Source organism: Lynx rufus, unplaced genomic scaffold (genome assembly GCF_022079265.1).
Source record: "Lynx rufus isolate CCGP_SWC_20201006 ecotype Redwood Valley unplaced genomic scaffold, mLynRuf1.p SCAF_1, whole genome shotgun sequence".
In the NCBI taxonomy this organism is placed as follows: Eukaryota; Metazoa; Chordata; class Mammalia; order Carnivora; family Felidae; genus Lynx; species Lynx rufus.
Window position 1 is genome coordinate 191483118 of NW_025814823.1, and position 24164 is coordinate 191507281.

The following is a 24164-nucleotide window of genomic DNA, read 5'->3' on the forward strand; positions in this document are numbered from 1 at the left end:
TAAGTCCACTAAAAATACAAGTAAAACATGATTGACAAGAAAGGTTACCTAAATGGTGCTTTATTTTTCACACTAAGTAGAAAAAAATATTTTAAGCAGATGCACCCAACAATTTTCAAAGCAATCAAATAATGTATAGTTTTTGCTACTTCTGTCTCTTTAAAAGTCAAATAACTGTCCAGTGACTGATGAATGGATAGAGATGTGTGTGCATACACACACACACACACACACACACACACACACACACAATGGAATATCATTCAGCAATAAAAAAGAATTAAATCTTGCCATTTGCAACAACGTGGATAGAACTAGAGTGTATTATGCTAAGTGAAACAAGTCAGAGCAAGACAAATATCACGCGATTTCACTCATTTGTAGAATGTAAGAAACAAAACAGATGAACAAAGAAAGGAATGAAAAATAATATGAAAAGAGAGAGGGAGGCAAACCATAAGATACTCTTAAATACAGGAACAAACTGGAGGGGTGTTGGGTGGAGGGACAGTCTAAATGGGTGATGGGCATTAAGGAGGGCACTTGTTGGGATGAGCACTGGGTATTTTACGTAAGTCTTGAATCACTCGGTTCTACTCCTGAAACCAATACTACACTGTATGTTAACTAATTTGAATTTAAATGAATAAATATTTAAAAAATAAATACTTGAGGTCTTAAAAAAATAAAAGTCAAATAACTATCTTCTTCCTGCTCTAGCATGTTTTTAAAAATAATTATGTTATTTGCTTTGAAACTTCAATGAACATTCAAAGGAGAGCAGTCCATTTTTATGCTCCCTAAGAAGATGTGAGATTTGTAAAAATTTCAGAAAAACAAGTCCAGAATGAATCCCATTTCAAAAGCTAACATTTTACTTCTCTCGAGGGTTCTTTAAAGTACCAACTTCTACCTGAAATTATTACCAAAAAAATCAAATGTACCTCACCTCCTACAGAATAAAAACCAAAAGATGATGTTGAGTATAAGAACTTGTTAAAACTTGCCTCTCCCTTCCTTCAAAAGAAAATATTAACAAATTCAACAGAGTAACTAGCATAAGGTGAATTCTCTATATGTAGGAATCTCAAAAAGTAGAAATTGTTAATATTTCCTCTTTGTCTCAACCCATAAACACTTGCAAATACTTAAAATGTGGAATCTTAGCAGTGGATAGAACTTTAGAAATCATCTAGCACGATACCTTTGTTCCCATGAGAACCTTTTCTACTTGACTTTTGTCTGCAGTCTGAGAACAGTTGTTTCCAATGACAGTGAGTTCATTCGTCCTGGAAGAAGCCTCGCCATTTTCTTAAATGAAAGTATCAGAACTGAAACTTTCATGCTTACATCTACTCATTGGTTCTAACTAGGCCATATGGAGCCATGAAAAATGAGCTCAACCATTTCATCATCATAGATCCTACAACAATTCCATTTCATACACATTTCAAAGTCTTCAGTTCTCTAAGCTGCCAATTGTTCCAACCATTCTTGTTGAGAAAATGAGAGGAGTTAAAATAATGAGGCTGAAAATCAGTCTGATCGAGCTCTCAGTACCAGCCCTGTCCTACATGAGTTGCAGGTCCTTGGGCAAGATATTTAATCTCTATGAAACTTGTATTCATCTGGGAATAACACCATTTAATTCACAAATTTTGTTATTAAGATTAGTAGATCCTGTATGTAATTTGCTTAAAACAAACAAAAACTTTGAAGAAAGCATTGATATTTTCATAATGGTTTTGTTTTACCATTGTCTCTTGGGATGTACTTCCCTATAAGCTGATAAATCTCCAAAAATAAATGAGTCTAATAAACACAATAAGATTCCTATTATTATTGAGATTATTACAGTTAGATACCCAGTCTACCATTCATACTATCACGTACTAACAATTTAAGAAACAATTCTATTTTCTGATTATTTTCAATAGATACTTCATGCCTGTATCTGAAGTTTTTGATTTATAGTGATAAAAATCACAAAAAGCTGGTCTACTTGATAGACTCTATTGGACACACGAGTAAATTAAATAACGTCGGGACATGTTAAGATTAAAGCACATGCAAACATGCACAATATCAAAATGGAACAAACTCCTTTATCTAGCTAATACTCTGGGGTATGAATCGGAAACCTAAGGTACAGATTCTGTGGCAAAACTCCAAAAATATGTATTCATAAAGGCCGAGCTTTGCAAAGCAAATAACAAAACCAGAAATGTTCCTTCTCCTCCAAACCTTGAATTACCATGACAGCTCCAGTATGTGTGAATTCTCAAATACTTATAAAAATGATACCAGACTTTAACTGAAGGCAGAAATATGTGAATATTTATTTTGTCCTATATTTTTGTCTCCAGAATTCATTGAAAATCTGTAGAAGAATAGAAGCAGCCTAAGATTTCAAACATGGTAATCCTACCCCTGGGAATTTAAAGACAAAGATCGTGTGCTAAAATGGCAGCGTTACACTCTCCAGTTCCATCCACGTTGCTACAAAACCGGAGAGTGTTATGCTAAGTGAAATAAGTCATAGAGAGAAAGACAGATACCATATGTTTTCACTCTTATGTAGATCCTGAGAAATTTAACAGAAGACCATGGGGGAGGGGAAGAAAAAAAAAAAAAAGGTTAGAGTGGGAGACAGCCAAACCATAAGAGACTCTTAAAAACTGAGAACAAACTGAGGGTTGATGGGGGGTGGGAGGGAGGGGAGGGGGAGTGATGGGTATTGAGGAGGGCACCTTTTGGGATGAGCACTGGGTGTTCTGTGGAAACCAATCTGATAATAAATTTCATTAAAAAAATAAAAAATAAAAATGAAATTAAAAAAATAGATAAAAATGAAATAAACTGGCAGCGTTGCTACCATAGCAAAATGTACATTAATTGACTTGGCATTTTGTGAATTGTACCTCTGCATGTTTTGATCTAAAATAGTTCTCGTATATAGGGTTAAAACTTTGAAAACTACAGAAGCAGACAAAATAATCAATTATTTCCACCATTACTAAATCTTATGGCTGGCCTTAGTTGTCATTATATCAACTAAGGTCTAGATGGCAGGAATGGTATTTGTAGCTCTATCACTAAGAGATAGCAACATAAATAAGGCTCTGGCTTCTATTTTTAGTTTGACCTCAATAAAGTATTACAGAGTTACAGCTGCTTCTCAATGATTTGATTAGCTATTCAAATCACAAGGTCTCATTTTAACAGACGTGGTGATCCTAAAGCATGTGTGAAGTGTTGTGGTTTTTTTTAATGTGTAGCGATTATGCAAAAAAATAAGATTCAGAATGCTTTTATGATACATTAACTCAGTTTAACTTGTAGTCCAACTACCAGAATGGAAATTCTCTCTCAATTGAAGAAATTTGCATATATATGCACCCATACACATACATTTATGTATGTGTTCACTTGTCTATGTATATTATCAGTGTGTTTAGCTTTTTAATTTTACCAAATTAACTTTTTAAATATTTTTACAGTACTTTCACAACTCTTATCTAATTTTGTCCTTACTATGTATGTTCCTATATATGGAAGAGGTGAATAGATGTGAGTGCCCTTCAAAAGATGAAGAAATTAAAGTAGATAAAGATCCAATACATTTCACCTGGTCACAAAGGAAGACACAGGTCTCTTGACCTACAGCTTTGGAAATCTCAACTAGATAGTATTTAAAAAGAGAGAAAAGAGACAGCAAGAAAAAAAAGAGAAAAGGAGGTAAGGAGAGAGGCAGATAAAGAGAGAGATAAAAGGGGCGAAAGAGGGAAAGAGACTCTACTCAGAAACATTTATATGATTAAAGTACACTTCTTCCTTGTGGCTATCTCATTTCTTTTGACCAAGCCTCTATTTTAGGATAATGGCAAGACAAGACAGTGAATAAGTGTATCAGTGAGTGGACATGGGTGAATATACTACTTGGAAAACACTCTGCGAGGTCCTGTGGAATGAAGATGGAAATGTGACTAGTTTAAATATAAAGACAGCATTGCATCTGTGACAACACGGATGGAACTTAAGGACACTGTGCTAAGTGAAATAAGTCAGAGAAAGAAAAATACTGCATCCTATCACTTATACATAGAATCTGAAAAAGCTGAAGTCAGAGAGTAGAACAGTGGTTACCAGACACACAGAGGTAGGGGAAATGGGGAGATGTTGGTCAAAGATTACAAACTTCCAGTTATAAGAAGGATAAGATCCGGGGATCTAATATACAGCATAGTGGTTATAGTTAATAATACTGTGTTACATACTTGAAAGTTCCTAAGAAAATCATCTTAAATTTTCTCATAACCAATAAGAAATGGTAATTATTTGAAGTGACTGAGGTGTTAGCTAATGCTATGATGGTTATCTTTTCAAAATATAGGTGTATTAAATCAACATGTGTATACACTATAAACTTACACAATGTTATAGGTTAATCATATCTCAATGAAGCTGGTAAAAAATAGGACATAGTTCTTTTCTTTAATGAAAGTTATGGTCTAATAGGCATAAGCATGAAAACCATAGAAATATACTAATACAATTATTTATATTAGCAGAATGAATGTACACACAGAAAGAATAGGGAATAAGCTATTCTTTCACCCACTGGTAGAGTTTTTAAAACTACAAAATAAAAACTGTCATAGTTCTGCAAACAGTGATTAAGGAAGAAAGACCCAACTCATGACTCTGGCCTTTTCACACAAGACTCGGGTCAACTTCGCCAAGACTTTAGAAAAGTGTTCAGGCAACAATAGCCATTTCAGCAAAATGCCAATTTAGTAAATTGTAGTTGGATAAACTAAGTTTTGCCAAATAGAAAATGTTGGCCATAACATTATTACATCACAGGCTGAAAATCTGATGAGGTTAAGTTCTATTAAGCTGTTGGCAGCTTACAAGAATCAGGTGCTAGCAAACGTATGGCAATTTTCTTTCTGTTCCAGCCTTAAAGTAAATCTGACTCCTCTTGTCTCTTTTTTTTTTCTTTTTCTTCTTCAGACAGTGGTGTATGTAATATCTTTCATGTTGTTTGAATGACAATATTACATTTGAGTAAATATAACACTGTTATTAATGTTAAAAATTCTATTAATAGCTTCTTTCCTTCATTAGGCTAATCACTGTAATATTTTTGCCATTATTTTGATGACGAATAGAGCAAATAAAAAGATGAAGAAACAGTAAAAAAAATCCCCCCAAAGCCATGGTGATACATACTTATTTTTATTTTACATTATTAGCTGTTATTTTCTCTGTTACTTAGTATGTATTGGTCAAAAGATTAACATCTTCACTTTTAAATTTATTTATGTTCTACTTCACTGAAAACAAAATTGGGGGAGTTAAAATTGGCACAGTTCAGAAGGTCAGGCAACTGTAGGTTAAACCTTTCTTAGCTATTACCTATGCAAAGAAAGATAATCCAGAACTAATTTTTTGTACAAAAATAATATTTAAAGTTAAGGGGATTTAAAATCCATTTTAAGGCTGCCCCACACCTATTCCTTGTATTAGAAATTCTATGGAAGAAGAAAAGCCAAGGGGAAAAAAAAACAGTTAATGGTTAGCTTAGAAAACTCATGGCCAGTAGTTCTTCTTGCTGGTCTGTGAATGTGTGGTAATATTATACTCTTTTAGAAGATTAGGATTTTATTTTTAGGTAATCTTTAAAACCAAAATATTTCACTATACTATTAAAAATCAAATTAAATTTTTCTTCATGACTGCATAAATTAAGCCTGACATCAATACACTTTACATAAGTATATTTATAATGCCATGCCATTTTCAGAGATGCTATTGTTTAAAAGACCATGCATTCTGTTTTCAATCATGTTAATACTCTTGTGGTCTTAATATTAAAATATTACATTCCTTTGATTATACTTGCTTTAATTTTTTTCTCCAGAACTCACATCATTAAAGTATTCTTTTTTCTGGAATTTCTCCAAATATATTTACCTTGTCCCTATGACAAATGTGTTTAAGAGCCTGAGACTATCATGACAGAATACAAGTTACAAAACTTAATCAAATGCATGTCTCTACTCTTTTTTTTTTTCAACGTTTATTTATTTTTGGGACAGAGAGAGACAGAGCATGAACGGGGGAGGGGCAGCGAGATCGTGACCTGGCTGAAGTCGGACGCTTAACCGACTGCGCCACCCAGGCGCCCATATGTCTCTACTCTTGAAAAAGCTCATACTTCATTTTGAAAGTGCTAGGTATAATGTAGCACCTTATGGGTGGTGGCATAAGAGACAGCTGGGAATAAAATAAGTATTGCCTTGGCTTTATAGAGATACTTCCATAACAAACTAATCTAGTATTTCAAATTTAAGAGTTTAACTTTACAGAAGTAAAAGCAACACGGCAGAAGAGTGTGTGTATATATATATATATATATATATATATATATATATATATATACACACACACATACACACACACAAAACATGACTAGTGGAGATACAATTCTAAGAGCAGCAACAATGAAATGGTATTTATCAGTAGAGAAATTGTTAAATATTTTAAGGCACATCTACAGTTGTTAGGTGTGGAGAGTCACAAGAAACTGTCCTTCAAGAAGTCCAGTCAACATTTTCATTGAAGCCAGATTGTCCCAAATCCTTTGAATAGCTAATGGGTTAAACTACACAACCCACATCCACTGGTAGCTCTCCAATGTGCTGAAATATAAGTGCTTGTAATCATAACTAAGAAATACTTAAAATGAAGGCTATGTGAGTCAACTCCAAAAGGCAGAAGAGCTACAGGGAATCAGGAGAGTTTCAGACTCATTTGATACAAATGACCTTATATTGATTATTTATCAATATATAATATCTAAAATCCAGAATAGATGTAAAGTTGATTGCATTTGCTTTCTACCGGATCACTGTATAACCAAACTCTCGAGGAGAGAAAAAAATGGAGCTTTAGTTTGTAGTGAGAAGCAGACAGACTCACTTCAAGTTCTGCATAACAAGTCTTGTATTAAAGGTGTTCTCATGTAAGACGTCTTCTTGGATTAATTCCACCTCTTCTTTTTTTTTTTTTAATGTTTTATTTACTTTTTAGAGGGAGAGACAGAGCACGAGTGGGCGAGGGGCAGAGAGAGAGGGAGACACAGAATCCAAAGCAGGGTCCAGGCTCTGAGCTGTCAGCACAGAGCCCAATGCAGCGCTGGAACCCACAAGCCACAAGAACATGACCTGAGTCAGACACTTAATCAATTGAGCCACCCAGGAGGCCCTAATTCCACCTATTCTACATATTCTACATATTCCTTTAAACAATAAGTTATAAACGGCATTTTTATAATTTATGCTCACAACTCTTCTCATGTATTTTATCTCTCTCAAGTTGAATTTCATGCTTATTAATAATGTTGAGTTTTATAGCTAACTTTTTATTATCTAAAATCATGTTTTTATGGAGGGTCTCAAAAATGCTTTAATGAATAAAATGATAGAAAAGAAACACAGTGACCACTTTTCTTACCTTTTTTATTTTTCTCAATGACAGAAGATAACTGTCAAAATGACCAGTTGCTAGAGTGACAAGTGCAACAAATGCAGATGGATCAATAAACAAAAATTTCCCCTCTACCTCTGGTTTCTACCTATAATTTTAGGAAATGGTTGCCTCTTTATTCCACAGTTTTAAAACACCTACGGTACATTATAATCAAGAGACTATATGCAATTGATATTGAAATAATTTGGGAAAAGATTTGGAAAGCTCAGCAATAATCTAATTTTGATATAGATTTAGATATTCCCTACAGAAGTGCCAAAGCTTAAATGTAGAAGGTAAAAACTGATAGCATAATTAGAATCAAGAAAGCATTTTAGGGGCACCTGGGTGGCTCAGTTGAGCATCTAACTGTGGATTTTGGCTCAGGTCATGATTGTAGGGAGTCATGGGCTCAAGCCCAGCGTTGAGCTCTGTGCTGAGCATGGAACCTACTTAGGATTCTCTCTCTCTCTCTGTCTCTCTCTCTCTCTCTCTCTCTCTCTCTCTCTCTCTTCCTTCCTCCCTCCCTCCCTCCCTCTCCCCAAATTGTGTTATCTAAAAAATAAAAATAAATTAATAAAAAGGAATATATTTTAAATCTATAAACAACATTAAAGATCAGCTAATCCAAACTGTTTATATTTTACAAGTGGGAAATATTAAGATCCAGAAATATAAAATGACTTGCTTTAAGTTACAAAGAACAGTGCTAGGACCAACCAAAAGTCATGCCTCTTCCTTGCTACTTTTCTTTTCTGAATGTTTTCCTTTTATAATTTGTGGCTTTAAAAAAAATATATTGACGGAGTCACAAGCATCTTAAAGCCATCAGAGCATAAGTACAACGATCTCTGATGAAGAGTAGAAGGTGTCATACTTTGTCAGCTGATTTTTGCCTTTTTCAAAATGGTGGAAACTAAAATGTCCAAAAGACATTTGCAAGAAGAGACTACTCTGACCTAAATCATTCTTTCTTTAAAAAAAAAAAATTAATGTTTATTCAATCCTTGAGAGAGATAGAGAGACAGCATGAGCAGGGGAGAGGCAGAGAGAGGGAGACACAGAATCTGAAGCAGGCTCCAGGCTCTGAGCCACCAGCGCAGAGCCCAATGCAGGGCTCAAACTCACAAACCGTGAGATCATGACCTGAGCTGAAGTCAGATGCTCAACCTACTGAGCCACCCAGGCGTCCCCTAAATCATTCTTTCTAAACACATTTCAAAAAAAAAAACACAGTTGGCAAGCTCCAAGGGTCATGTTCACCAATAAAAGTATGTTTTATTAAAATCTTTTTGATACAATAAACATTTCAATTTAGGTCTTATCATTCAGCTGTCCTGATAATAATGCCTATAAACATGTGACTAAGTGCATTTGAAGAAAAAAAAAAACTCAATCTTTTCAAGGGCCTAGTGAGTCACCTTTGAATAATATGATGCATTTTTATGTAAAAACCAACTTTTTCCCTTTGGAAATGTGTCTATATCATATGCACTACACAAATGCTCTAAGAAAGAGTGACACAAAGAAAAAGTCTTCCTTCAAATGAACAAAATTATCTATTCTCAAAGCTATAGTACACAAGATCTATTAGACTTTCAGGTTAAATGCAGAAGTGTCCTGTACTTGACTTGGCAAAAATTTAATTTCTAAAATGCCACATAAAACCATTTAACCATACTCATCATATACTAATTAAAAAATATTTTTAGGGGCACCTGGGTGGTTCCGTCAGTTGAGTGTCCGACTTTGGCTCAGCTCATGATCTCGCAGTTTGTGAGTGTAAGCCCCACATCAGGCTCGCTGCTGTTAGCCTGTCAGAGCAGAGCCTGCTTCAGATCCTCTGTCCCCCACTCTCCGCCCCTCTCAGAAACACTCTCTCAAAAACAAACATTTAAAAAGTATTTTTAATATTTCATACCTATAAGACCGTCCACATGTAACAGCCTAACCAAAAATTATGTTGTTGCTGAGTCTGTAGAGAAACCAATAAGCTCATATACTGTTAGTTGGAGGGCATAATGATTCAACCTTAATGAAGAATAATTCTACATATCTAGCAAAACTCTATATGCATTCATCTTCTGACCCAGCAATCTAGGAGTTTACCTAAAAATGTATTTCCACAAGAATTAAACATATGCACAAAACCTTGTGGCATATTCATTGTAGCATTAATTGTGACAGCAGAATATTGGGAAAAACTAAAATGTCTAATCACAGAAGACTGGTTAAATACACTATAATAACGTCATACTACAGAGTATTAGATGTACAACAGAAATGAGAAAATCTTTATGAACAAATATGGAGTGATTTCTAAAATAGGCTGGTAAGTAAAAATATCAAGGTATGAATGACTATTGTATTTACTTTTTGAGTAAAAAAGGGTAAATGTAAGCGTATGTATACATATGAAGGTACATAAATGCACTTATTCAAGTGTATGTAGACACGTAAGTATGTGTATATATTTGTAGCATGCATTTGAATGTACACAAAATGGATAAATGAGAAAATAATAAAATCTACTTATGGGAATGTCAGAACAAAGTAGAAAAAATAAAGATGAGAATAAGATTTGTCCGAGCACAACTTTTCTTTTAGTTTTAATTCTAAACCTAGAAGCATTTTACACTTTCAAAAAAGCTACCTTAAAAAGGTTTAAAAGTCATACCTAATACAAAAGACAAAGAGCAAAGAAACTTAACTCCATATCAAATTGATGACATAACTATATATAAAAAGTAGTTAATCCACGTAACTTTCTTGGTGAGAAACATTCTAAAGACAAAGACACTGCAAAGAAATCTAAAACTTAGTATCAATAACAAAATCACAATACCAATCTGGTGGGTTTGTTCTTAGAATTACATTTTAAAAATATGTACAAGATAAGGGAAACTTATCTTGTGGGGTATATGAGTATCCTTTCTGCTATCTTTAGAATAGTGGGATAGCAGAATCTTTCAATTCTTCTGAAATCTAAAATTGTTCTAAAATAAGGAAATTTATCTAAAGAAATAAGTTTACTTAAGGAAAAATAAGTGCATATGCAGAAGAACTAAGTATAATATTTGACATAGAAGAAATAATTGATCTAAAAAAATCACCAAATATCTCAAAGATAGTGAACACTCACTAAGCACTTAATGTTGTCACGACTATTGTTTTGTTATTACATTCTGATAGATTTTTGGGGGTGGGCATTAAATTTTGTGTGACATAGTACTTTCAACAGTTTCTGAGTCATGAGATCAAGCATCATAAAATCATTCAGCCATACTCAGAGATCATTTTCCAAAATTACCTTATAATTATACTCTCTATAAGGTATTATTACATTTATATGTATACAGACATATATAAGAAGAGAAGTAACTCCTTACTGTTTTCAGGGGAGATTCGCACATTACCCTACAAAAGCCTCACAGTGACTCAGCAAAATAGATAGGGCAGGCCAGGACATCTCCCTTGAACAAATAAGCAAACAAGGGTCTAGAGATGATTAAATACTTGTTCCTGTTCACACAGCTCATTTGTAATAAAGTTAGGACTAGAATCCTACTCCCTTCTAGCCCATTGTTCTTCCTGACACATGCTACATCCTCACCTATACATAGGGGATTAGGATCTATTTAAGTTAACAAGGTATTGGCTTTGCAAAAATGTTATGAATTTGTTGTATTTCATTTAGGAGAAAGGTGACTCTCCGGCCCCTTTATAAAAAGTATTTTCAAGGTAAGGTCTCAGAAGATACAGTTTGCTCTACAGAATCTAGGGCATGGTGTACATTGATTAGGAAACTCACAGAAGCACCAACAAAGGGAAAAATAAAATTTATAGACATTTCTCTCTCAATACATTTCTGACATTATAATAGAGTACTGTTTTATGCAATGGAACCTGTGTGATTATTTTACAAAGTCCTAAACAATCTAGCTTCATCTGACTCTTTAAACCTTGTCTTCTACTATTCTTCAACATAAATTCTGCTCATTACCCTGATCTACTCATTGTAAATATTCATTTTGTTGCCTTTGTACCACTCTTTGCTTCTTTAGTTCCTGTTGTTTCCCACTAAAGAATCCTCTCACTAGCCCAACCTCAAAAGAATATAATGAAAGATCATGGAGTAGCTCTCAGATTCTAAGCCTTTAGAAAGGCAGTAACCCGGGTGGCTGGTGACGATGCGTGCCTGGCAGTTCTTAACAGTCTATACTGAGTGTGCATTATGAGCTTTTGCTTTACCTTCTTCTGTGGATGCAGGAAGGGCAATTTATAGCAGCAAAAATCTATTGAGCACTATGAATGTAACTTAGGTAAAAATTACACGTACCCAATGAATAACTCAAGATTCAGCCTTCCTGTATATTCTAGGAATTTTTGTGGTCTTTGGAGATCACAGTTCTGGAAATCTCTATTCCTAGATCACTCATTGCTAAAGAACACATCTGACACAAATTTACACTCTCATTATCAAACTCATCCACTGATTTTTTTGAGTGGTTACTTAAACTGTATCTTGCTATTTAATTGAGATGATACCTTTCCAAACATACATTGCTTTACAGATAAAGGAAAAGACAATTCAAAGTTGTCTCTTTCAACAAGTATCCAACATGTCATTTATGATAATCTGTATAATTGCATTTATTCTTGACAGTAATTCCATGAAGTAGTGACTGCTGTTCCTTTTTCTCAAAGAAACTAAGGCTCAGGGAAGTAATATAACTTGGGAAGGTTACATATGCTGACACACGCAAAGGAGGTTTTAACAATGTAGGGAATTAAACTTGATCCACTGTCTACACCATCTTCTTGGCATCTCATCATGTGGCATCAATCCAGGAGCCACTCTAGTTCATGTCCTATAGTGAGTGTGTGTTACCTCCTTCATTAAAGTGGAACCTCTTTCAATAACAGTATTTCAATAATATGTACCTTATGTACATATTACATCATCTACCATGCTTAGTATATTACTGAAAACATTATAAGCCATTAAGAGGTGATTCTTTTCTTTTTTTTAATGTTTATTTATTTTTGAGACAGAGAGAGACAGAGCATGTACGCGGGAGGGTCAGAGAGAGGGAGACACAGAATCTGAAACAGGCTCCAGGCTCTGAGCTGTCAGCACAGAGCCCGACGCGGGGCTCGAACTCACAGACCGCGAGATCATGACCTGAGCCGAAGTCGGACGCTTAACCGACTGAGCCACCTAGGCGCCCCCATTAAGAGGTGATTCTGACTAATACATGATTCACTTGAGGTATAAAGTCAGCATCATAACCATATTTTTGGAATGGAATTTCTATTCTTATTATATAACACAAAGATATCTGCTGGTCAGCCCTGTTAGAGAAAGGTTAAACCTCTCACTTTTAAGTGGGTTTAACCTCTGAAGATTCAGGCTTAATCACAGTTGTTTAGGAAGAAAAGCCACCTCACTATCCATGACCCAGTAAATTAGGATCAGAACATCACAATTAAAAGACACAAGGAGATGACAACTTCCCACAAACCACACTTTTTGCTTTTATGGATATCTCCAATAGCCATCACTATAGCTATGAAATTAAGTCAACTCTCCATTAGCCAACACTTTAGTTTTGAGATTAAGTCTATAGTTGTAAGCAATGTGGAAGTCCCAAGAATGTAAGCTCAATGGGGACTTAGTCTTCAAAATAACACATGATATTCTTATCTTGGGATCTTTCTCAGTATTTTTTCCCACTTTGACAAGTTTCTATTTCCAGTCATACAAATGTAATCATTACGTTAAAAAAAAAATTACCCTTCATGTTTATGTTATGTCACAGTACTAAATGGAGCACGGGGCTCAATTCCAAATACCTAGTCCTATAGTGTATACTTCCATTAGTTAACTGTGATATTGGACAAGTTATTTCATTACTTGGGTTTTTGGTATTCTACTGGATAAATGGAGACATCTGCCCCCCAAAAACTGAAAATCTTACTCCTAACTGGAAATCTTCCTGAATACTGTATTATTTTGAGGGAGTTCAGAAATAAGATGGCAACAGAGATTACATAATTTCCACCTTCACTTTTCTAGTGTAAAGCATACTGTCTTGTAGCGTATGTTCAATAAACATGGGATGACCATATATATGAGTGAGTGAATACATGGTTGGAATATAGAACCATTAAAGATCTTTACACTTTCGTGAATTTCTAAGTGTATAGTCTCACAAACAAACATGGAAATTTGTCCAAACCTGTCCTTTTGATGCTACCCTGTTTATCCATGTCAAATATCAAACTGCACAAGAAGTACTTCTTTGTACTTCTTTACTTGGGTCAATAGGGGAATATGATTACAATGTGGTCCTAACTAACTTAGTGATTTAGAAAAATTTAAATTCTAAGTACCTACAATCTAAGCTTGATCTCCAAATAGATTTTTTTTAAAGGAGAATGTTGACATAATGTGAGCAAACAAGGAAGTGGAAATGCCACAGAAAATATAGAAACTATACGTAGATAAAATTACATGGGCATTTATATGCAAAATTAGAGTATGGTTTCTCCAGGTGACCTCCACAGCACACTGTTCTGGAAAATTCCCATAAAAAATATTTTTATGATCAGATTCTTTGGGATATGATGTATCATTTTATAACCTTCTGGAAAGTCCTGAAGCATTATAAGTGTATGAACTTTGAAAAATCTCACTTCGTTAAATGTATTATTTCTCAAACTTGCTTGACCATAGAATCTACTTTCTATAGAAGACAACAATTAAAACATTTTCAACCACTATTTAATAGAACACACTACTAAGCACAAGACATAAAAAAAAAAAAAACAACCTAGCAGAGCACATCCTTACCCTTGACCAAATGCATTAAAGCCACTCTTAAACTGCAGTCCTTTTAATTAAAAATAAACAAAAGAACCTCTATTTCATTATATTATCCATGAATATATCCAGTACTCCACTTTCTATCTTGATCCTGACACCCCTGGGTGACCTTACATGATATAGACAGTGAATCTGTCTTCAAAATCTTGGAGATATAACATTATTTTGAACCACAGACCTGTTCTCTAAATGGAATGCTTTAGCAGAGACTTTGAAGGGCTTTTCCAATATGAATGTTTCTCTAAGGCCTTAGTTTCATCACTGAGGGTCAAGGAATCTCGGTGCTAAAAACAAATTACAACTGCAAGACTATATATCATTAGCCTCACACCTCTTTCAATTAACTCAAGAGCCATAATAAAGATCAGAATCATTCACAACTCAGAGGCTATATAAGCAAGAATCATAGTGGTAAACTCAAACCTGTGAGCCAGTTTGGCTTTCGTTCATTCACTGCAAAAGCATTTATTGTAAGCCTAGTAAGTATGTGCTGGTAACTGAACTGAAAACAGTACTGAATTCTGAGGAATCAAAGAAACATTAACGCAGTATGACAAGTTCAACACTGAGGAAGGTCACAATCAAGAGACTGTTTTTTTTTTAATGTATGTTTGTTTATTTTTGAGAAAGAGAGAGCACACACGCATGGGGAAGGGGCAGAGAGAGAGGGAGACAGAGGATCCAAAGAGGGTTCTGCACTGAACAGAGAGCCAGAAACGGGGCTGGAACTCAGAAATCGAGAGATCATGACCAGAGCCAAAGGCAGATGCTTAACTGACTGAGCCACCCAGGCACCCCAAGAGACTGTTTAAATAGTAAGGCTTAAAAAGGAAACCCCTAGGTGATGTCTTTCCTCTAACAAGGAGGTGCTCAGAGTATTAATAATGTTTTGAAGTTTGTAAATGAGTGCTGTTTAGAATTAGGTCATTTAAACCTGGATACTGTTTGCAATACAACAACTACAACAACAACAACAACACCATGAAATTTTTTCACTGAGTGGACCCAGAGAGGCGTTTTCGAAGTCAGGACTGTTCCAGGAGTCGCTCAGAGGGCGGCTCCCCTGTGGCCTCATTAGCGGACTCTCATAAGGTACACACAGAAGCAGTGTCCTAGATTCCCACACACCAACTCTGACATTTATAAAGCACTTGCAGTCCTGACAAGATCAAAAACTCAGCATTCTTTCAAATCTCATAATAACTCCCAAACATGCCTGGCTCAGGCTGAGAAACTGAAAAGTGATAAAGCACTTATTAGATTTAAACACACACACGCATGCACGCGCACACACACACACACACACACACACACACACACACACACCCCTTGGGGATTATGGGCTTGTCCACTTGCCTCCTGCAGCACGAAGCATTTATTTGGTTTTAATAACACATTTTCTCCTTAGCAGAGGCTCATTGCATTTTTACCTCCCAAACTGGACTCATCTGCAATTACTATGGTCCTATGATATTGGCACATTTACCAACAGACGGCGGCTTTCCTGTTAAACTGTGGGCTTCCAACCAAAATCTCCTGTGGCTACACTTTAACTTCAGTGTGAGACATCTTGGTGTCACGTTGTACAGTGATTGGAGCCTTCCTCATTGCTAGAGTGGGCGTGAAGAACGTGTGGCAATGTGTTTACTGAAACTATGTTCTGGGCTGCTGCTTGCACAAAGATGATACTCTGGGTTTCTTAGTTTTTCAAAATAGTGAACATACCGTTTTTAAACGTAAACATGATAGCCGAAGTTTATTGTGTACTTACGTGCCATGCCCCGTCATTATTTTTTATCGTGGTAAAAAACACATTACATTTACTGTCTTAATTTTTAGGTGTACAAATCAGTCAAGTATTTTCACATTGTTGTGCAACCGATCTCTAGAACTTTTTTCATCCTGTAAAATTCAGGGGTGACTGGGTGGCTCAGCCGGTTGAGCATCCACCTTCAGCTCAGGTCATTATCTCAGGGTTCGTGAGTTCGAGCCCCACATCAGGCTCACTGCTCTCAGCACGCAGCAGGCCAGAGTCTGCTTCTGATCCTCTGTCTCCCTGGCTCTATGCCCCGCCCCCCCCCATGGTGCTATCTAAAAAACAAAAAAATAAACAAACAAAACTGAAATTGTACACCCATTAAATACTAATTACCCCTTTGTCTCCCCTAGCCCTTGGAAACCACCTTTCTGCTTTTTGTGTCTATGATTTGGGAGACTTTAGATACACTTTATGAACAGAATATTATGGTATTTGGCCTTTTGTGACCGCCTTGTTTCACTGAGCACACTGTCCTCAAGGTTCATTTATGTTGTAACATGTGACAGGAGTTTTTACTCTTCTACTTTGTAAAGGCTATATGATATTCATGTATGTGTGTGGTGTATATATCATGATCTACATACACACACCCCCACACACAGGAATATGGTGCATATTACATTTTCTTTATACATTCATCTGCCAATAGATATTTGGATTGTTTCCACCTTAAGGCTATTATGAATAATGCAACAATGAACACAGGTATGCAAATATCTCTTCAAGATCTTTCTTTGAATTCTTTTGGCTGTATACCCAGAAGTAACATTGCTAGATCATATGGTAATTCTACTTTTAGGTTGCCTTTTTTTTTTTTTTTTTTTTTTGAGAAAACTTCATGCTATTTACCATAATGGCTGCACCAGTTTTCATTCCCACCAAAAGTGTAGGATTCTAAAAATACGCATCTTTTCCAACATTTGTTCTTTCTGTCTTCTTGATTGTGGCCATCCTAAGGGACTTAAATGATATCTCATAGTGGTTTTGACTTCTAGTTCTCTTATGATTATGTTAAGCATCTTTTCATGCTTTGGCCATTTATATACCTTCTTTGGAGAAGTATCTATTCAAGTCCTTTGCCCATTTTTTAATATGGATATTTTTATTGTTGTTATTGAGTTGTAGAAGTTCATATATTCTGCATACTAACTCTTATGAAATATATAATTTGCAAATATTTTCTCTCACTCCATAGATTTCCTTTTCACTCTCTTGGTATTTCCTTTGATGCACAGAAATTGTAAGTTGATGCAGTCCATTTGTCTATTGTCTGTTTCCTTGGCTTTGGTGTCATTTCAAGAAATCACTGCCAAATCCAAAGTCCTGAACATTTCCCCTATATTTTCTTCTAGGATTTTTAGAATTGTAGGTTTTATGTTTAGGTCATTAATACGTGTGTGTGTGTGTGTGTGTGTGTGTGTGTGTATGTATGTATGTATGTATATATCATAAGGATCCAATTTCAGTTTTCTGCATATAGATACCCAATTTTCTCAGCACCATTTATTGAAGAGATCTTCCTTTCCCATTGTAGTCTTGGTACCTTCGTTGAAAATCATTTGGCCATATGTGTTAAAGTTTACTTCTGGACTCTATTCTGTTCCATCGGTCTACATATCTATCTTTATGCCAGTACAAATATTTATTATTAGTGTTGGGTCTTAGGTTTTGAAATCAGCAAATATGAGACCTCCAACTTTGTTATTTTCTTTCAAGAGTGCTTTGACTATTTGGGGTCCCTTGAGATTCCCTATGAATTTAGTATGCTTTTCTCTATCTCTGCAAAAGACATCACTAGGATTTTGGCAGGTGTTGCACTGAATCTGTAGATCATTTTAGGTAGCATGGACATTTTAACCATGTTAAGTCTTTCAATCCATGAGCACAGGTTGTCTTTCCATTTATTTATGTTTTCTTTTATCGTATTTACATCATATCATTTTAATAATCCTTTAGTAAATTCCTAGAATATTAAAGTAAATCTGTAGGCAATATGATTCTTAATCCAAAACCCCATTAGCTGAAGTCCAAGAAGCTTTGAAAATTGATGAACACACACACACACACACACACACACACACACTCATGAAATAGACACAATTTTTAGTTTATGTATCCCATGGAGTAAGATAAAAAGATCAATGGCATTCATTAATGAGTCTTATATTCATTCAGCACTAAAGCATCTAATATGCATGGTACATCTAATGTGCATGGTACTTGGGATACTGAAGTCACAGTGAGTGAGAGCCCTGCCTTCATAAAGTTTCTGGATTTTCTGTGGGTAAATGATCTATAGAAGCTCAAAATTATTGCTAATCCAATCCCATTATTTCTTTTTACAGTTAAATCCTGCCCATATTGAAAGTAAAATGTCTTTCTTTTCTTGCAGTCACCAACAATCATCAATATTTCTGGCTTTAAATAAAATCATGCAAATTTGAATTGAATTCCCTTTGCTGCTAATTCTTCCTCTTCCCTTTCCCCTCCATTTCTGTCTTCCCTGAATCCACATACCATTGTAGTAGTGCTTTATTCTCCAGTGTCATTTTTCAAAAAGGACGGAATCAAGGCATGAGGAGGTAAAGTAATTTCCCAAATGTGAGAAACCCAAAAGCCAGCAATAAAACTTTGAAATGGGAAGTTCCCAGACTCCCAGTTCTGTGTTGTTTCTTACTTGTACCTGTGATTCTACTAATAGGAGTACTCACAAAGGAGTACAGGTTGGTGAGATAGCAACTAGCCTAAGAGAGGCCATTTCCTGAAACCCATGTGTGTGGGGTACTAAACAAAGGACTATGAGTACCTCATTTAATTTACTCCTTCAGGACTCTGCGAGGCAGACACCATTTCTGTTCTTGAGTCAAAAATTGCCAGAAGGTTGCTTTTGAGCCAACAACTGAAGTAAACATTTCAGAAATCTCTTTGGGTCTCAACTTGACCTTCTTCTTTGGAAGTGACTGGACTAGACAAAGGACAGTAAGCCAGCTTGATCTCAAACTCTTGGTCCACTTAAATGGCATAGCCCTCTAAAGCTAAGTGTTGAAAAGCCCTCAAAGATCATATCTAGGCTCACAAGCAAAAAGTTCATATTTATTTTTTTTTTTCCACTGAGGCTATAAGAGGTGTGTGTGCATGTGTATGGGTAGGCATGTGTGTCTGTATTGAGGTAGTAGGGTTACTGCCCATGTGCTACATTTTTTTCATGCCAAGGAGATATTGCAGCCCTCATTCACTGGAAAGTCCCAGTTCTAGACTTATATACCACACTCATGTACTACAAGTCTTTAACTTTCTCAAAATTGAAGCAAAGATGAGGACTCTGTCACACCTCAAATAAGACTGCGAAAGATTTCCTAGCAATGTCAATTAAAATGCCAGTAATAAATATTTGTGCCATTTGAGTCCTCAGTGAACAACCAGAAGGAAACCATTAGTCCTTTCACATAGAGGGCCATGGGCCACACTCAGAGACATTTCTGGAAGGTAACAGAGTAAAGAGCAAGAGGCGGAAAGCTAGAGCCAAATTCCAAACTACTCACTCACTGATTCCAACCACTCCAAGCCTCAGAATCTGTATCAACACACTGGAGAACATAAAAGCACATATTCCATATGAAAGTTGGGAAAATTAAGTTAATAAATACAAAGCACCTAATACAGTATCTCACAATCCAAGTACTCAGTAAATTATTACTGAATAAAGAAGAATACATTTATTTCTAATGTGAGTACAAAAAACATTATGTATACCCAAATTACACCATTTGTACAAGGCCAAGTTTCTACTTGGATCTGCTCCAAGAACTCCTAGACTACTTATCTACCTCTACTGTCTGCATCTTTCCTTATGAGTAAAGATCATCTTTTACGTTTCCTTTGCTTCTTTCACAGTTGTCTAAGAAAGAATGTAAGAACAGAGGCACCTGGGTGACTCAACCTGTTAAGGATCTAACTCTTGATTTCAGCTCAGGTCATGATCTCATGGTTCATGGGATTTGAGCCTCACATTGGGCTCTGTGCTGACAGCATGGAGCCTGCTTGGGATTCTCTCTCTCAACCTCTCTCTCTGCCCCTCTCCAACTCGTGCTCACTTTCTCTCTCTCAAAAAACAAAACAAAACAAACAAAAAACACTACTTTTTTTAAATGAATGTAAGAATAAGCACAGCCCTAAAGAAGAAGGAAAAAGAAAAACAGATGTTGGTGTTCTTAACATAGAAAATATCTACCTGAATTTCAATGTTTGTGTTACATTTACAAAGGGAATGTAAGATGAAGTGGGGGAGGGAATAGTGAGGTGAGCAGGGAAGAAGTGAAAGCCAACATGTTTGGGATCAGAAAAAGAAAGGTTTACCTTCCTTCTTTCTCTCCTTCCTCCACTCATCCTTTCTGTCCTGCTATAGTCTGTCCACTCAAAATTTGTATGTTGATATCCTAACTCCCAAGGACGACGGTATTAGAGGTGAGGTCTTTTGGAGACATTTATCTCATGAGAGTAGAGCCCTACTACTAGGTAAGATTAATGTTCTTATAAAAGAAACTCCACAGACCCCCCCTAGGACTTTCTACCATGTAAGAACACAGCAAGAGGGAGCCAGTTAGGAACCTGACATGACCTGAGCCGACATCAGATGTGTAACCAACTGAGCCCCCTAGGTACCCCTGTGTTGTTTTGTTATAGCAGTCCCATGACACATCCTTCCTCACTTTTTCCTTCCTTTCTGGCTGTGTCTTGGGGGTAATCGTAATTCACGTTGATTATTTAAAGACTAAGAGAACAGGGCACCTGGGTGGCTCAGTTGGTTAAGCGTCCCACTTTGGCTCAGGTCATGATCTTACGGTTCGTGGGCTTGAGCCCAATGTTGGGCTCTGGGCTGACAGCTCAGACCCTGGGGCCTGCTTCAGATTCTGTGTCTCCCTCTCTCTCTACCCCTCCACCACTCATGCTCTGTCTCTGTTTCTCAAAAATAAATAAATGTAAAAAAAAAAAGAATAAGAGAAAGAGAACATGAGAGAGCAAAGAACCAACATGCCCAAGTAAACAGGCACAAAAATCATATGTAATTAATATTTACAAGCAAAAGAAAAAAGTACAATTTTCATAGATGTAGGCTTAAAATTCATTGAACAATATAATGCTTCATCTTTCTACTTGGCCTTGATTTTCCACTCTCCATCTCTTATTAATCACTTTTACTCCTTTGGCTTTCTTTCAGCCCTAGTACAGCTATAAAAAAGAAAAAGAAAAAAAAAGAAACATGAAAATAAATATTATTCAGTTCTAAATAATTAATGGAGATTTTAGTAGGTGGGAACAAACAGTAGTTCAACAGATAATTTTTAAAATATAATCCAAGAGAATGCTGTGAAATAGGTGAGAAAACTGTTTTCCAACTCTTCATATGGTTGTCTCAAATTAATTAGTGAGGGCTGGGAAATGTGTATCCTTACTCATTGCTAGTGGAAATGTCACTGAGACACCATTTCTTGAGGGCAAACTGGCAGCATACATGAAAAGGCTAAAAAAAGATCTGTACACTTTGACCCTTCAATTATACCTTTAGGGAAAATTTTCTAAGGGAGTCATTAATAATTTATGCAAAGATTTACCTACAAGCAGATGTAAAAGGCTTAACTTTTATATTGAAAAATTAGGACCAGACATTATAAATGTCTGACAGTGGAGGAATATTTAAATAAATTGCTTTTTAGAACCAGGTATTGAGAGAGGATTCATGCCATGTGTAGATGTTCATAATAGATTAAGTACACAGGATAGATCATGAGGCATTGAACACCCCATATGACATTTTAATAAAAAATACGGGAAGGTCCTTTTTTGATAAATGCAAATTTCTTATAAGGTTTAAATCTGAAAAAAACTGTTTTATCCATAGTTAGGTGTGCTGACACGGGTTTTATTTCCATCAAACTAAAATAGGTCTTATACTCCTAACTGAATGTAGTCTTTCACACATAATCTTCGATAATATATTGCTAGCATTCGGGTCACATTACTAATTTTTGTTCTTTCCCTCAAAATGCCATTTTTACATTTTCCTGAGCTCCAAATTCTCCCCAAATTATGTATCCTTAAACTCATGGCCAACAGGTATATTTTAGTCTTAACATTGAGCTTTAAATGAGGAGTAAATGCCCACAATATTAAACAGCTGCATCAAATAGTGATGTACAGAGACTGCAATCCTGAAATGATTGATCAGTTGCCTGGTAGACAGCAGCATCTTGATAGTAGAGTCTAAATGTCAGTACTTCAGGGATGCATCAAGTCTACATTTGGTTTGTGAAAGATACTTTGGGGTCTCGTGAGTAATGTTCAAGCAAAGGATGAAAATTCAAAGAGTGAAGAAATATGATATGTGAGCATATCAGTCAGGGTCCATCAATTCTTTTAACACATTTAATCTATGAAAACTGTTCAAGAGATATAGGAGAACTGGAGAGGCAAAGGGCAATATGTAGGTATCACAATGGTAGAAACCACACACAAAAGGTGCAGCCCCTAGGGCGAGACAAACACAAAAATGAAATTGGAAGTATCAGAAATGAGAACAGGAACCATTTTATTGATACTCCACACTTTGTGTCTAATTTTGTCCACAGCCATATTCTTAGGAGCACTTTTGACCAAATTTCTGTTGTTCTATTGAAAACCATGAAACTGATCTGTTTCCTATTCTGGCAACGGTAAAGGAAATGTCTCATGGCTGATAGGACTCAAAGGATTTCTATCTCTGAGAACCCCTCAAATAAAAATATTTTCCCAAGTATCAATTTTTCATGAATAACATGGCAATATACAGCTTGCATGGATTATAAAAACACTAGATTGATGGGGGGGGTGGGGGGGGTGGGAGGGTGGAGGGTGGGTAATGGGCATTGAGGAGGACACCTGTTGGGATGAGCACTAGGTGTTGTATGGGAACCAATTTGACAACAAATTTCATATTAAAAAAAGAACACTAGAAATCTCAAGAGGGCATTGTGCGCAATGTGATTAGCAACCCAAGATAAAATTACTAATGGGATTATACAATTTTAGAACAGAGTATAATAAAAATGAGTTTTACCCCCCCCCCCCCGCCAAAGAAAAACATTACTTATTTGGGGATGTATTCAGACTGGCTGATAACAGAGTAATTGGACGACATAAATGACATAAACAATAAAAAAAAAAAAAAAGAAAGAAAGAAATGCGAACACCCAAGGAAGCCCCCAAGGGATCTAGGATCTAGAATTCTGAAGAAGGTCCCTCGTCCTTCGCTAGTGCTGGTGACTTCAGGGCTCTGGGCGGGTAGGGGTGGGGTCTCCACAAAGCTAAAAACCACAGCCCTCAGAAAAGGGTGCATCAATTTCACTCTGGGAATATGAGAATAATATGGAAACTAACACCAGCCAACACAGGAATCAACTGCTGCCATGGGTAGTAATCCCTTGGTGAGACACAGTCAACCGAATAATGAGGAAATAGTTTTTAAAAAATGAATTCCTTTGCCCACCTACTCTCCTCCAATTTACTCTTACTCTCTCAGTTGGCAAGACCTATCAGGGAACCAAAAACAAAGGAGGATTATGGTTTGTCCAGTCCCAGCCATAGTATCACAAAACAAGGTACACAAGAACAGATTTGGAGTTGAGTGATAGGAACTTAGAGGAAAAAAAAAAAAAAAAAAAAAAACACACATGGAAATATACGCACAGGGAACAAAAAAAGCAGCATAATCATCAATATGCTGGCAGTAGTTATTACTAGATGGTGAGAGGCTATGAATGATTTAATTCCCTTGGTGCTTTCCTTCATTTTCCAATTCTTCCATAAAAAAAATAAGTCATAGGAATTCTCTTATACAAAAAAGACGACTTCTGATTAAAAGAATGTTAAATGATATCATGTAAC

The 24164-nt window shown here is 36.0% G+C and overlaps 1 protein-coding gene across 1 annotated transcript in view; it reads right to left on the reverse strand.

Annotated features, from left to right (window-relative positions):
* The window catches only part of SGCD (sarcoglycan delta), a 576378-nt gene that overhangs the window by 457996 nt on the left and 94218 nt on the right, over positions 1-24164 (reverse strand). The gene's annotated exons all lie outside the window — the stretch shown is intronic.